General features: G+C 44.5%; 1 protein-coding gene and 1 long non-coding RNA gene across 2 annotated transcripts in view; both read left to right on the plus strand.

Annotated features, from left to right (window-relative positions):
* Positions 1–15,609, plus strand: part of kcnk3a (potassium channel, subfamily K, member 3a) — a 36,014-nt gene that overhangs the window by 6,116 nt on the left and 14,289 nt on the right. The gene's annotated exons all lie outside the window — the stretch shown is intronic.
* LOC116223742 lies at positions 6,012–9,024 on the plus strand. Its single transcript, XR_004165241.1, has 4 exons — positions 6,012–6,303; positions 6,533–6,595; positions 6,712–6,778; positions 8,400–9,024. It is a non-coding gene; the product is annotated as an uncharacterized LOC116223742 (long non-coding RNA).

The following is a 15,609-nucleotide window of genomic DNA, read 5'->3' on the forward strand; positions in this document are numbered from 1 at the left end:
AATCGGTTTTGCATCACAAAACATTACATTAACATCCTACCTTTACCGTACTGCAAGCCCATACAGAGGGTATCCTTAACGCGCCTCTGTGTTTGCGAGACTCTTCTCATCTCTGACTCATCTGACTCGTCATCCGATAGGCGACCTTTTCCCGCTGCGCTTGACCTTACAGGACTCACCTTGTCGGTTCTAAGAGCTGTCCGTGAGCGGGAGCGTGGTCTTACCCAATAGGGTAGGGGGGGGGGGGGGGGGGGGGGAGAGGTAACCTTCCGTAACCCTGTGTCACGCCATACGCCACCGGGCTGCCTGCTCTGCTCACGATCAAAACGCAGTCGCACGACAAGTGACAACGTGCCACCCACCCATCGCCCACTCCGGCCCTCAGCCACCCGCACCGCTGAGCAGCAGGGTGCGGGGCTGCGACTCAACGTGGTCAGTGGGTGCACATTCACACAAGCACGCTCACGCATTAACACAGGAAGGGGGCATTCAGTCATACATGTCCACACACACTCACATGTCCAATCACATGTGTACACATTCACACATCCGTATAGTATGTCTGCAGTTACATTCACAGATGTAGACACAGAGGTAGTCATATACAAAAATGGCATACACACACAAACACAGACACACAGAGACACACACATAAAGACACACATACCTAATACACACACACACACACACACACATGCTTTTGTAAAGCAAGCACAAAGAGTGTAATATCTGCCACCCCCTTAGGTTGTGCGACTTTTTAGAAACACCGAATGGATTTCCAGTCAGACATAAAGCTACTTTTAGGACGTGAAAGCCCCATCAGATTACGTTGCGGGAGAAAGAGAGAGGTTAAGATGAGGGAAACACAGGGGCACGAGAGAAAGGCAGGTATGAGGGATTGATAATGAGAGCGATGAAACAAAGAGATCAGTGTGGTGCGAGAGACATGTGAGGCATGTGAATGGGGAGGTCTTGTGTGGATGCCAAGTGTGTATGTTCACGCCGCGTAGCGTGTCTCGACACATACTGTGTGTTATTAATGGGAAATGAGTGAGTCGGCTTGCCCTCCTCTCCCACCTCCTCTCCCTCCTTCTCTCTACCTCCCTCCTCTCCTCCCTGCTCTCCCCCCTTCTCTCTACCTCCCTGCTCTCCCCCCTTCTCTCTACCTCCCTCCTCTCCTCCCTCCTCTCCCTCCTTCTCTCTACCTCCCTCCTCTCCTCCCTGCTCTCACCCCCTACTCTCTACCTCCCTGCTCTCCCCCCTTCTCTCTACCTCCCTCCTCTCCTCCCTCCTCTCCCCCCCTACTCTCTACCTCCCTCCTCTCCCCCCTACTCTCTACCTCCCTCCTCTCCTCCCTCCTCTCCCCCCTTCTCTCTACCTCCATCCTCTCCTCCCTCCTCTCCCCCCTTCTCTCTACCTCCCTCCTCTCCCACCTCCTCTCCCTCCTTCTCTCTACCTCCATCCTCTCCTCCCTTCTCTCTACCTCCCTCCTCTCCTCCCTCCTCTCCCCCCTACTCTCTACCTCCCTCCTCTCCCCCCTTCTCTCTACCTCCCTCCTCTCCTCCCTGCTCTCCCCCCTTCTCTCTACCTCCCTCCTCTCCTCCCTGCTCTCACCCCTTCTCTCTACCTCCCTCCTCTCCCCCCTTCTCTCTACCTCCCTCCTCTCCTCCCTCCTCTCCCCCTTCTCTCTACCTCCCTCCTCTCCCCCTTCTCTCTACCTCCCTGCTCTCCCCCCCTACTCTCTACCTCCCTCCTCTCCCCCCTTCTCTCTACCTCCCTCCTCTCCTCCCTGCTCTCCCCCTTCTCTCTACCTCCCTCCTCTCCTCCCTCCTCTCCTCCCTCCTCTCCCCCCCTACTCTCTACCTCCCTGCTCTCTACCTCCCTCCTCTCCCCCCTTCTCTCTACCTCCCTCCTCTACCTCCTTCTCTCTACCTCCCTCCTCTCCTCCCTCCTCTCCCCCCCTCCTCTCTACCTCCCTCCTCTCCTCCCTCCTCTCTACCTCCCTCCTCTCCTCCCTCCTCTCCCCCTTCTCTCTACCTCCCTCCTCTCCTCCCTCCTCTCCCCCCTTCTCTCTACCTCCCTCCTCTCCCCCCTTCTCTCTACCTCCCTCCTCCCCCCCTTCTCTCTACCTCCCTCCTCTCCTCCCTCCTCCCCCCCTTCTCTCTACCTCCCTGCTCTCCATTCATCATTCACTCTCTGTCTGTCATCATCTCTCTCTCTCTCCTTTTCTCAGAATCTGCCTTTCTACTATGGCGACAAAAACCTCTGGACCCTTTAATCCAGGCGAAAAAAGGGAGGGAAAAAAAAGATGACAGAAATATTGCTTAAATCTCTAACGCAGCTCAGACAAATCCCCCTCCCCTCCTCCCGCCACACTCTTTCATTCCGTAAGGAGTTGCCGTGGAGATAAATAAATTATGACTTTTTTAGAGAGTCAGAAATGAAATGAAGGCCCTCGCGCAGATCGCCTGTACTCTTTCAGCTCGCCTTTTAAGCTGATGTCAGGACTTCGTGGTGATGTTTTTTCCCCTCTCAATGAAATGATAGGCATAGCCTCACGGCTACGGCTTATCAAATCATATGGATTGCCCAGAGACTGGAGCTGCCTCTGTGATTTGATTGGTGGTTTAATGGCCTCAGTTAGACAACTGAGATCAGAGAATCAGTGCCACAAGGCATACCAGGCCCAGAGCTCAAACCCAGATATGACAGTTTCGACAGTTTTATTACAGTAACCTCTGTAAATATCTTGGTTTAAAGGCACAATACGTAGATTGGGTGTGTTTAAATGGACAGATTTGTCTTGACCAGTGGTTCTCAAAGTGTGAGGCAGGCCGCTCAGGGTGGGGTGTGGGGGTGAAAAAACTTAACAAGAAACCTAAACAATCAACTACAGGTGGAATTTTGAAATGCAGTGCTCTTACAGTAAAGTAGCCTATAATTCACCTATACAGTACAGTGATGGATTTATATCAAGTTCGAGTTCAATCTTTGCAGTGGTGGGTGGTGGTGGTTGTCAAAGGGGGGGTAGGACATGAAATGTTTGGGAGCCACTGGTCCAGTCAAAAAGACACTTCCCAGGATTCCTGTGCACGCCTTTTGTTTTTGCAGAAATGTCATGCATTTATTTACATTGAAATGTCACATTACAATGCCTAGAATAACAAACTCAGACAGACAGATACATACACAAACACAGGCAGACAGATACATACACAGTTATGCATGTCTGCATATAGGCCTACTGAAACCAATACATCAATTATGTAGATTAAAACCGAGTGACAGATAGATTGATACGAGGGTGGAAAGAGACGAGTACAGAAACATAACAAACGCCTGTAACATGACACTGGCCTTGTGGGTCTGAGGTGTAGCCTGATTGGGTGTTAATTGTTGAGGTAACCTAACGACCAGCTCCGGGGGTAAAGTTTAGGTCTAGTGTCTAGAATTACCTTTTCCGAAGAGATACCCTGGCTCCCCACCCACAGCAGATATCCCAGTTTCCAGTCTCAGCAGAGATGCAAATCTCTTACAGTACAAATGTACACCAGGGCAGATCAAGAGTGAACTTTTTCAGAGAACTTTTTTGGAGAGAACGTTTTGAATCTTTACCCTTAAGGGACTCTCTAAACATAGATACGAGTGGTTCCCCTGCCCCTTCACACAGAGAGGTTTTGGGAACTGATTGGGCTGGGGGGGGAAGTGTCAGCAGAAGTGTGATCATAATAAAGTTGGGCACAAGGTGACCGCACGTCACAGGCCGAGAAACAGCCTTGTGTGTTCTAGCTGTGCTCAGAAGCAGTTATATTAAAGGTACAGTCCTCGATCCAGCCAAACAAATACACTTCTTAAGCAACATTGTTGATTGACTGGAATAGTGTAGTAGTCGTCAGAGACACTTTGTTGGTTTCCCATTTATAGAGGGAGGACTCTAACACAAATAGCTAGAGGAAAGTGAGGAGAAATTAGCTGAACATGACAAAAAGTGTAGTGGATTAGAATCAAGGACCACACCTTTAAGTTCTTCTGTTGACACCCATCATAGCATTCCTGCAAATGTACTACCAAACGTATTCTACTTACTGTAGAAAGAAGATTGTGGTGCTGGCAATGTTTGGGTCAGTATGTCCCCTGTTTTACTCACTTGATCTGCTGTCTCCCTATTAACTTATCAGCATGTTAATAACCCCAAACTGTCTAACAGCTCTTACCATAGTTATGGCTTTTTCAGAGATCTGTGTTCAATAATATGATAATATTGCTCTCTTTGTGGTTAAGACACTAAATGCAGTATAGCCATGGGCTCAAGAAAGTGTTGAAACATCAGACAATTGTAGTCACCAAATGTAAGTTGCTTTAGATAAAACACTTTGTGAACTCTAATGGAAGCCTTCCAGAAATGCTTAGCTGTACAAAGTAAAGTTCTCTACATAGAAACATCTGTTTGCTCTCCAGTCACCATCTGATTCATGTGAAGTCATGGTAACACTTTTTTTTGGATAGTCCACCTACAGAGACTTTACAGGTGGTTTGTTGAAATTCAAGTTCAGTCTTCCTAATTGTTCACTGAGCATCACCTTAACCAAACTGAACCCTTTACCCTAAACTTAATCATGAATTGTAGTTAACAGATTCACAACAGATGGTTTGTTTATAATCTGAGCATCTGTAGATAGTCTGTTGACATGGGACTATCCAAATCAAGCAAATCATTTACTGACACCATATCCTAAACAAACACAAATCAGGGCAGTTGGTGTTCCTCGTTGTTTTCCAGTAATCCTTGCTAATTTTAACCTCAAGTGCCTTGGGAGTTCCAGCACCATGCTGCCAGTTGAACCAGATTAATAATGCAGAACTGAGCTGACTCGCTCACTGTATATGTCTGGAGACCGGACCTCACAGAAGCTCTGTGTTAAGCCTTGTCACGTCATGTCACGTCACAATCAGTTACCAGCTCCTGCTCCCCAGACACACCCTTGTTTGATCGAAGGCTCACGCCAAAAGCCCCGATCCAGCCAATTCCCTCGAGGCCCCTCCGTATGATTACTGTGTCAGCCCTCGTCAGGTGGCTCAGGTGAGCCAAGGGTCGCGGGTGAAAAGGTCCATTGATCTCATTGATAAATGTGTTCTGACAACACCTGCACACTACGTCACTGCAACATAACTGTATCTTCTCAAGAGAAGACTGGCAGGTTTAGTGTATTATGTGGCTTTACAGACATATAACCTTTTTCAAGTTGTTACAACAACGTGCAAATGAGGCAACACCATTTGTCCACCATCTGTGCATCATTACCTCCACCAAGGAGATTATGTTTTTGGCGCAGTTGTTTTTTTTGTTTTTTTCTATCTGTTTGTCAGCAGGATCACGCAAAAACTACTGGTCCATTTTTTCCATTAAATTTGGTGGATGGGTGTGGCATGGGCCATGGAAGAACCCATTACATTTAGGAGTCGATCCAAATCTCTGTAGTATTTTTCACTTTCGCTAACGTTGCGGAGGTCTGCGCTCACTGAGTGCCCTTGTGTTTTCTCTGCTTGGTCTGATAAATATATGTAACCTACCAGAAGAAATTAGCTAATATCTGCAAAGCCAAACGAGCTAAATGCTGTTAGATGCTGCCTGTGTGAAGCTGAAAGTGTTGGACATATCTCTGCCAATAAACAGTGGGTTTGTCAGTGTAACAGACACCTCAGGGAGGTAATCCACATGCCTGCATACATATTTAATCTGAAACTGTCTCTTAAGGTTCTGTATTTTTAAAGGAAAGTGCATCTCTGAGGACCACTGTGCAAGATGCTACAGACTGTTAGCTCTGGAAATATTCCCTTAACTACAGTGGCCCTGAGAGATCAATGCACTGCAACGTAAGAAAACACATACAAATATACAAAACGCAAGCGAATTAAGATAAAATGTGCCGCAAATTCAGGCAACACAACACATTACAGAAACACACTGCAAATTCAGGCAACACAACACATTACAGAAACACACTGCAAATTCAGGCAACACAACACATTACAGAAACACACTGCAAATTCAGACAACACAGAAACACGCTGCAGTTACACCAAACGATAACAGAAGTGTTTCCAGAAGACACTTGAAATAGATGAGCACGTCTAAATGGCAAAACACTCTATGTTAGCTGGCTGCTACGTTAATAGTTAATTTCACTTGGATTAATTTTTTTAATCAGCAAAAAATTCTTCCCTCATGTGAACGCATGACGGTTGAACAAGTTTGAGTTGGTGGTCAGCTGGACCTGCTGCAGGGAAGGAAAATTCACATTGGTGAGTATTAAAAGACGTTTTGATATGATAATGTTACACACTGGAGAGATCTTTTACATTAGTCCATGAATTATTTGCTATCAATTATGTTAATTACCTTCAATGTTAGCTAACTCTTTGAAGGCATTAACACATCAGTTATCTGTCTATAAAACTATAAACACTTGTTTATAGGTTTTTGTTTCATTGAAATTGATTCCATAATTCATCTCACTCCCTCTCTTTCCAGCTGTTCTCAGATTCTCAGCTGCTCACATTGTTTGGGATTTTGGGTCTACCTCCAGCTTCCCAGGTATGGAAACAACATGGATTTTGCATCACTTTGGTTTGCCTTATAATCAAATGCAGTTAGTCCATGTAAAGATATCTATGTAATGTGAGTGAAATGTACATTTTCTACTCCTGCAGACACCCACACTGTTTTCTGCTTTGGCATCTGTTTCCTCTTACCGGTTTAACAGTGGATCTGCATACGGTAGGATATGACAGTGCAACATTCATATCATGTATGACATGAAGTCATTGGCTTCCACAACAATTGGCCAGTTCCAATGCAGTTTTAGTGGAAAGAATAGTGACTGTGGCACTCAAACTCTACCTGAATGTGTTTATTAGTTGTTTTTCACACAAACAATCTATCAATAACACAGAGCAATGTGAAGTATACATTATAAGGTGCATCAGGTTTACACACTTAAAAGGTAATGATGTCTCAACTTGACCCAATTCGAAGAGATGTTCTGGTTCCTTCAAAGTTCTTGATTTCCTTACCATGGCTGTCTATTCACACAGTCGGCTCATCCTGGCCCAGGGCCTCAGCCACTTTGGACGTCATACTGTGCACAGAGGAATCCAACTCTGAGAACCTGACGGTCACAGTTTTCCGTGTTTTGGATTTACCATTAACCACCTTATTAAGACATTCCTGAGTATAAATATAAACAAAACAATTAGGCCCATTCATAATTACCAATACGCCATGTTACAAAACTATGTTATACTTACAGAAATTGTAAACAATCAAACCCAAAATGTAACAAGTAACTTTCAATGGCGGGGGGGGGGCACTGTGGCGCAAGCAGTAGCCCCGACCACATTCGGGCTTGACGCCCATGGAGGACACGGGTTCGAATCCGAGTCATTTCTCCTGTCCACTCCCCAGCTCTTCTCCCTCTCATTTCATGTAACACTCTTCACTGCCCTATTGATTAAAAGGCACTAAAAGCCCAAAAGTAACTTTCAATGGATTTTCAGTGGCCTTTTTGGTCTATTAGCTCCGGGAGCAGGCTGAGATGCTGAGCCAATATAGGGGCACTGGGTGGGCAGCGAAATGTGAAGCACACAGGGTTTTGACCTAGACCTAGAGCGCTGTACAAAAATGGTCAAAGCTATCTGTTCTTCCTGAGAAGCTTGAGATCCTTTGACATCTGCAGACCTCTGCTGTGCTCCTTTGATCAGACTTCTGTGGCCAGTGATGTGTTCTTTGCTGTTTTTTTATTTTATTTTATTTTATGTCTGCTTTAACCATTTACTACAATCTAATTTGCTGCTCTGGTCAAATTGCATACTTGGATTAGATTTTTGCACACCTGGATTATTGCTAGGTTTGTTGTGCATCCTGGACATATCACCAGTCATCACAGGGCTGTTACTATCTTTTTCTTTGTCGCTCTCTCTGTCTCTCTCTCTCAGACACACACACACACACACACACACACACACACACACACACACACACACACACACGCAGGACAAGTGGTCAAAGAAATTAATGCTAGGATGGATTTCTAGGTATACCACATGTTAAAAATATACAGAAAATTCCTAGCAAATAAATAAAAATTAAAAAATTACATTATTTTAAGTAACCACTGTATATATTTATTATTATGTGTGCTGTGTGTCAGCTGGTCAGCTGGTCAACGGGCAGCAATAATACTGTGGTTTTAATGTACAATCTTTATACAAAATACCATTCCTGAAATGTTTTGTCAGTAAAAGTGGTAAGGTGCTCTGCTCTTAAACTGACCATTTAGAAAACAGTGTTTTGTTTTCCTGTTTTTCCGTTGGATTAACAATGCTTCCTTATCTTGCAGCTTTACAAGAAACAGCTACAAACCTTATGTCCAGTGATCAGATGAAAAGGTGGTCATCATGAAGCCAACCTGATGGAGGCCTACAAATCCAAGTGGGGGATGTCAACTAGCAGCACAGAAAGCACCATACTCAACAAGCATGATCATGGTGTGGATGATTTAAAGCTGTCCTCCACCCCTGCAAAAGATGATGTACGCTCTTATACACTGCACTTTTATAAAAAGGATTATGAGAAGTGGTGTCAATGGAAAATAAAAAGCAATGAGAATATGTACACAATTGTATTTTGTCTTGTTTTGTAATGATACAGTAAAAGTTGCTGGATGATTCGTTTTGTCTGCTTTTTTAGTTAGAAAAACATTTTATATCACCAATATTTAAGATCTTCAGAAGTCAGACTTGTTTATGGTCTTTATATTGAAATTGAGCATCAAACATTTAACTTGATGACGACTTGTCTGTAAATATTCACTGCTGAAAAAAGTCTGAAAGATAGAAGTCAAACATGAAAAGTAGTTTGAAAGCATCAGATAAGGTAAGTCTGATAGATAGGTTTCAGGGAGTAGACACACTCATCCAATATGTCCCTTATACAGAGACCAGTTATGCTCCATAATCAGTTTCCATAAACATGATGAGATAAACATGAGATGTTTTGGTCTAGATACGTCGGACATGACAGATGACCTATACAGGGAAATATTCAGAGTCCGTATTTAACGTAATGTGTTACCACTCCAGGGTCTGGACACGGCCCATATATGACAACTGACAAGTCGTACCAGAGGAATATATACGAGTTCAAACATCTCCAGAAACAGAGTCTTTTTGCCTAGTGAAACTTAAAGATTTTCATTTTGTTCGTCGTGTTAGAAAAAAATACCGTTAGTTTAACTTGCTTGTCTCCTAATACGGGTTCTGAAAGTAACTATTAATGTAACAGCCAGATAAAATAGCGTGTTTCACTATCCAGGCGTGTTCATCACATTTAAGTATCCTCTGGTAACACATTGTTGTTGGTGTAATTGTGTTTGTCTGAATTTGCCACGTTTTTTTTTTTTTAAATTGATGACGATGTTTTCTTAATTTGCTTGTTGTTATGTTTATTTGCTTTTGTATTATTATGCTTGCTGTTTCAGGTTGCAGTGCGTTGAGCGCTCAGGGCCACCGTACGTACTTATGGATCTCATAAGTGGTTTATAGCTTCAGGTATATGATGAAATTGATGGATGCTGTATTGTGAGTTGTGGGTTTATTACTTACCCTCATCTGATTACAAACCGCACCATCTTCCCTGTCAAGAGATTTCCTTCCATATCGCCCTCCTTTGAGAGGGTTAAATGAGACTCACAAAATCCCTGCTGTGATTAGTGTACGTTGGAATGTCATTTCCACTGTATTTCACAGCACTTCATCTTGTGTCGCTTGGTTGTGTAATCCGCTCGTATCTGTCTCAGGAACGTCTCACCGGGCAAAGCAAGGTGCCTCTTACAGTGGAGCTGTAGCAGTATTAGGTGAGCGAGTGTTTACCCTCCAGGGCAAGGAGGAATGCCAGCTAGCTGATGAGATGGGATTATGGGTGCGAGTGCTTTTGTAGTTTACTTTCTCTCTTTTTGTTTGGTGTACTTTGCCCTATGACACTCACAGAGTCTTCAGACAAACCGAGTTTCTGTGTTTCACCATAACTAGTCTTGACAAGGGAAGATAGAGAGAGAGAGAGAGAGAGAGAGAGAGAGAGAGAGACAGAACCAGACAGAAAGGATGAGAGACAAAGCCAAAGAGAGAGTTGGAGAGATGGAGAGAGCGCTGCACAGACAAAAAAAGAGTGATAAAACGATGACACATCAGCGCCTAAAAAGCCTGTCGTTCCTCTCTGTCCCTGTCTACTGCTATTATTTATTTATAACTCGTATTTTAGAGGAGAGTCAGAGTGTTTGTCTCAGGGGCTGGTGGAGAGGGAGCTTGTCCTCCTAATCTAGGACAAGGATGCAGTTCAGACGCAGGTACCTCAGACCTGCAGGCCCCCCTCCTCTTCTCTCTCTCTCTCTCTCTCTCTCTCTCGGCCCTGCTCTCTTTCACCCACTCATCTAAGGGCGGCATATGGCCGGCCCGTGGCCATTCTCTCTCTACTCAGGTGAGAAGGAGGCTCTGTGTTTCTTTTTTGCTCACAGCGCTGTCCTTCCCTCACTGTATCCCAGGCATCTAAACCAGACCAAGTACCTGAAGACAAGCCACTCTACTGCTGCTGCTGCTGCTGCTGCTGCTGCTGCTGCTGCTGCTGCTGTTCACCTTGATGTGAACTCTTATTCTGAAGCTGAAAACCGGAACACAGGATTCAAAGATGTCAGTCAGCCTGAAATGGCATCTCAGCCGACTTATGTCCTTTTTTTCTCGGCTGCTTTGAGTCTATTTGAGTCAGGTTGTCCAACAAAAGAGCAGGAGACCCCCTGCGTTATGCACCAGTTCACTTGCCTGGGTCAGCTCTTGCTGCGTTTTGCTGATATTTGGGTCCATTGCGAAAGATCGTTACAAGGGCCAGACATACGCTGGTCATCTGGTGGCCTAGGACCATGCTCGATCGGAGGAGGATCTCATCATGTTAGTGTTTGTATTAGTTCTTGCATAATGATAAGCTGAATCCACTGATTGGATAATTCAATGAAGTAATCTGCTGAAGATTAAAACCGGAGTCATGCCAAATGAATGAGCATGAATGTTGGCTAAAGCAGTCCACCAGTGGCAAGCTGCTCCTCTGAACTCTTGAGTTATAACAGCCATTGTGTATCACAAGCCTGCAAAGCCACACCAGGTTAGACAATAACAGTCTCCAACCCAGAGTGAGAGACAATGAGGTCTTGGCTTACAATTTTTTTCTATGGGTCAGCTCTGTTACCTGTTTTAATGGCGGTCACAAAGCATTATGTTCTCTCCAGCTATGGGATATAGCTGTGATGGGTGATATAGGCTTACAGCCATGGCATCATGCCCATCCATGCACCATGGTGTCATGAAGCGTCAGGTAACCTCTCTGGGCCGGCTATGGAGACTGACACTTGCTGTGCCAAAATGTCCAACGCTGCTGTCCCCACCTGTCCCTCCTTTGTGGTTCTTCCTCAGCTTTAAATGCCATCTTGAGTTGTCCCTGAAGTGCATTAAGATGGCTGTCATGTATGAATTACAACATGATGGGAGAAAAAGAGGAGAAAGATGACGATGATGATGATGATGTTGTTGTTGTTGATGATAATAATGACGATAGTGGTGATGATGGTGATGGTGATCATAATGGTGCTGCTGCTGATGATGAGGGAGACATGGTGGAAACTTCATGAAACTGTATCTTGGTTCCCTCCGTCTTCCTCTCCTCTTCTTTCTCCTGTCTAAGTTTTTTTTCTTGGTTGGCAGACTTGAGGAAGTAAAATGATCCATGCATTGGCCCTGGCGCCAGCTGCCCTATCTCTCTCTCCCTCTTTCTTTTTCTACCACTCTCTTTATTTCCCTCTATCTCCTTGCCCCGTCAGTGCCCTGGCAGATGTCTGTTGCATCTGCCTGCTGTGGAGAGCATGGCACCCTGCATGGCCTCTGTGCCGCTGTGTGCCCATGTGTGCCGTCTATCTGTGTGCCCATGTGTGCCTGTCTGCATGGCATTCATTAGCTAAGAACCGAGGGCCAGTGAAAGGAGTCGGGTGGCAGAGCTGGATGAGTCCTCTCGTTTCACTGGAGCTGAATGAGTGAGGGAGAATCAGACAGGCAGACACAGGGAGGAAGATCTCTTGAAGGAGATGAAAAGAGAGGAGAGAGAGAGAGAGGAAGAGGGAGAGAGAGAGCTTTTAGTGAGTAGTAGACGCAGAAAGAAGGGAAGAGAAAGAGATTGATCATTCCAGTAAGTGACGGCAATATAGAGGAGAGAGAAATGGAGAGTAAAATTGAAAGCTTGAGTGTGAAATATAAGGAGAGAGATTCAGGCAGAGTGAAAGAGATATGGAAAATTGAAGTGTGAGGGGGGCCGGCTTGGAATGGAAGGAATTGGCTATTTTTAAATGAAAGCATTCATCTAAGTAAATATTCACTGGCTAAACTTGAGAATTAGCAGCAATCAGCAGAGTGGAATCATAATCAGCCTTCAAAACACCTCCACCATCCACAGAGTAGTTTAGAAAGCCTCGTGCTATGTCTAAAGCATGGAAATAACACAAACAAAATGTGTGTGTGTGTGTGTGTGTGTGTGTGTGTGTGTGTGTGTGTGTGTGTGTGCGCGCGCGCGCGCGTGTGTGTGTGTGTGTGTGTGTGTGTGTGCGCGCGCGCGCGTGTGTGTGTGTGTGTGTGTGTGTGTGTGTGTGTGTGTGTGTGTGTGTTTGTGTGTTTGAGTGTGTGAAAAGAAAAACATGCCAGCCATGAAACCTTTCACTGGTTTTCTATGTCACGGTTGCCCAATATCTACTACATGTAGCAGAGCGGTCCCATTCTGATTCCTCCTCCTTCTTTATGGGTCAGCTATGCACACCAAGAGACCAAGAGTACCAAGACCATTTCTGTGGTTAAAACAGTCCTGTGCTGTTCATAATGTAGGATCAATTCATAGAGTTCAAACTAACACAAAAATACGAATGTGTGTTCGCACACACAAACACACAGAGACACACACACACAGGATGGCGCCAACACCGTTCCCGTAACGGAAATGCTAGTGTAATTGAAGTCGCCAGGCTCGAAGAGAAACCTGTTTGTAAATAAGCAATGACAACAAAGTTAAGCCTTTCTCTTCATTTGATTAAGTACCACAAGAAACAGCACAAATGCACACTGCCAGAGTTTCCATTGTAAGACATTGTTTCGTAAGTAAATCGATTTCTACGTAAGTATATCTATTTCTACGTATTAGGTATGATAGAAAATAAAAGTTGCGCAGTAATGTTGTCCATAGGAAGCAGAAATCTGTGTAAACACATCGGTTGCTTTCTGAGAGAGGCACTTCTTACATCACATACATGGGAAAACCACAATCTTTCAAAGACTATCATTCGCTTAGTAAACTGAAAAATACCATGATACCAAACTTTTGGACCATGTATTGTCACATCAGCATATATTGATCGTCAATTTCATTTTCCAGCCTCATTCCATTTACTTCCCAAGAGGCAGTTTAGCAAGTGCAATTTTGGACGTAGTATCTGACTGCTCAGCAATTTTGAAGGACACTTGACCTCCGTGTCTCAGGACACCTGACCTCTGAGTCTCCTAAGCTGAGCAAATACGGCCATAAACCCAACTCTCTCCTTTCGTCAATATCTTGGCAGTGCTCTCTCACATTCCGTGACCTTGTGTAGTCGTTTCACAAAACACACTATAACCCAGTGGCTAAGCACTAAATATCCCTGTCGATATATCCACTGTCGATATCGTGAATATTCATAATACTCCCTGTCGCTGTCGGCCCTAAAAATATGGCATCTCATTTGTGAAGTGCATTACGATAGATTTTGGCATCAGGGGCCTGTCCGTGTTAAACTGCTGCCAACTGTGAGCTGTCGATTGCAAGCAGGCAGTTCTGTGAGATACAGCCTGCTATCTTAACTCGCTAACTCTGACCCCTCTGGCTGTTCTGCATAAGCACATAGCCTGTGCTCCACAAACGTGCGTCTAAATAAAGCGCTGCCCACATAAACATGAAGGAAAAGTGTGTGCCCAGGAGGCGATAGTGTGAGGCTGCCCTTTTGGAGGTGTGTGGGAGGATGTCTGTGTGTGTGTGTATGCATGCTGCACAACGTGGGCTGAGAGTGTGGGTGCATGTGTGTTTTGAGTGTGACTTTGTTTGTGTTCATACATGTGTGCGCATAATGTGTAGCTACTGTATGAATCTTTGTAGGTGTACATGTGTCTATGAGAACATGTTGGCATGATGCATGTAGGTGTGTGTGTGTATGTGTGTTTACATGCCTACACAACGTGAATATTTGAGTATGCACTGTTCGTGTGTGTGTGTGTGTGTGTGTGTGTGTGTGTGTGTGTGTGTGTGTGTGTGTGTGAATATGAATATGATTGGTGGATTCAAATAAATAATTTAAATGTGTGTTTTGTATATATGTGTTGAGTATTTATGTGAGTCTATATATCTTCATCTATGCTTGTATGTGTGTGTGTTCATGTATGTATATATGTGTGTCCATGTGCATAAAAGCCTCTTGTGAGCAGATGCTGTGCCTGAAGGCTCCCTCTGTCTCTCGTTTTTTCTGTGTGTACTGACTGACTGAAACACTTTTAAGCGGCTAATGGCACCTCTAAAAGGTCTGACTGAAGAGCTTTTAAAGTCATCTCACAAGCTCAGTATGATATTGTGAGGCATTACGTAAGCATATGATAATACCAGACTCCTCCAGAGCTACTTCAATCTTCTTTAAATGCAGCACAGCGACTGACCAGTCCTTCCTCTCTGTCTCTCTGTCCCTCTCTCTCTCTCTCTCTCTGTCTCTCTCTCTCTCTCTCTCTCTCTCTCTCTCTCTCTCTGTATATTATTCATATGCCTTCATTAATACTGTGTTTTCCACTGTAACTGAAGAAGCACACATGTGATCTGGTACAGAAGTTCAATGAGCACACAAATGATCCATGAGCAATCTTTACAGGCACTGTTATCAAACATGGCTACTTTATACACAATGTGTTAGCATTGCTATGTCAAAATATGTTAACGCATACAGTGTGTGAGATATATATATATATATATACATATATACGTATGTGTGTGTGTGTGTGTGTGTGTGTGTGTGTGTGTGTGTGTGTGTGTGTGTGTGTGTGTGTGTTGGCGAAAGCTAGTGTCTTATTCGCTTAGCATTTTCTCTCAAGGCAGTGGGGCGATTGATAAGGAAGCAGTGCAGAACAACACAAGCACAAACAACAACTGAAACTCTTCATAAATCCTAGTGTAGGGATTGCCCACTGTTTGTGAGTGTCTCATGTTTAAGTACAGTTGTCACATGCAGTTTTACACAAGGTTTACACTATTAGGATGTTCTGTTTTGTGGTGGTAATACAAAGACAAAAGCACCTGCTCCATGCCCCATGGTCTTAAAATGGCATCGCCAACAGCTCAGTGTGGACGCATTTCAGGTCACTTCACTCCAGTGACTGGCACAGACAAGGGCATAGAAAAACACTGAGCTCAGTTTTATGTTACAAAAGGACGGCTGCTTTTTTTTGTAGATGTACAAA

This window comes from Clupea harengus, chromosome 15, assembly GCF_900700415.2.
Source record: "Clupea harengus chromosome 15, Ch_v2.0.2, whole genome shotgun sequence".
In the NCBI taxonomy this organism is placed as follows: Eukaryota; Metazoa; Chordata; class Actinopteri; order Clupeiformes; family Clupeidae; genus Clupea; species Clupea harengus.